Here is a 1,241-nt window from a genome sequence, read left to right on the forward strand (position 1 = left end):
GTTATACAGTGTAAAGTTTTTCTCTTATCCCTGTGCTTCACGCACTCCTCAGTTCTCTTCCCTGGAGACAAACCATATTATCAGCAGTGTATTACATCTTTCCAGAGGTTTTATACACACACACACTTTTCCCCCATTTTTTCTTTTTTGTGTGTGAGGAAGATTAGCCCTGAGCTAACATCTGTTGCCAATACTCCTCTTTTTGCTGAGGAAGACCAGCCCTGGGCTAACATCCGTGCCCGTCTTCCTCTACTTTATATGGGATGCCGCCACAGCATGGCTTGACAAGTGGTGCATGGGTCCGCGCCCGGGATCCGAACCTCAGGCCCCCACAGCAGAGTGTGCGCACTTAACCGCTACGCCACCAGGCCGGCCCCCCATTTTTCTTTTTTTTATAATATTTCTTTATTTATTTTTTTCCCCCAAAGCCCCAGTGGATAGTTGTACGTCATAGTTGCACATCCTCCTAGTTGCTGTATGTGGGACGCAGCCTCAGCATGGCCGGAGAAGCGGTGCGTGGGTGCGCGCCCGGGATCTGAACCCCGGGCCGCCAGCAGCAGAGCACGTGCACTTAATCGCTAAGCCCCCCATTTTTTCATTGTACAGCAACTTAACTCCTGCGTTTGATGGCAGAAGTGATCAACAGAATTGGCATCTCTATGATACTGGATCTTCCTGACCAAGAGCATGGTACCTTTCCATCGTTCAAGTATTCTTTGGTGTTCCTCAGTAATGTTTGAAAGCTTTCTTCATATAAACCTTGCACAGTTTTGTAGACTTATAAATATTCCCATGTGTTATCTTTTTTGTAGCTGTTGTGAACGGTAGATACCTTTCTTGGTGTGTCATGTTATTAGCCTCCCCTGCAGACGCCCAGCATGTGCTGCCGTGAGACCCCTGTACATTAGGAATATTATTTCTTCTCATGTAATCATAAGCAATAGGGGTGGTCATCTTATGACTTCAAATTCACCGATTTCTGCAGGGAAGTGGCTCACACTTACTGAATATCTAATATATGCCAGGCATTATGCTGCTGTTTTAAGTAAATGTATAATATGTATATAAAGCAGATATTACTATCTTCAGTTTACAGATGAAAAATTAGAAATCCAAGGTCACAGAGACAGTAAACTTTTGGACCCCAAAGCCATTATTTTAACCCAGAAGGAGCTGCAGGAGGCAGTGAGGTGACTGGCTGTTGTTCACAATGAAATTTTCATTCTCTGTTGCTAATTACA

Source organism: Diceros bicornis, chromosome 28 (assembly GCF_020826845.1).
Source record: "Diceros bicornis minor isolate mBicDic1 chromosome 28, mDicBic1.mat.cur, whole genome shotgun sequence".
Taxonomy (NCBI): domain Eukaryota; kingdom Metazoa; phylum Chordata; class Mammalia; order Perissodactyla; family Rhinocerotidae; genus Diceros; species Diceros bicornis.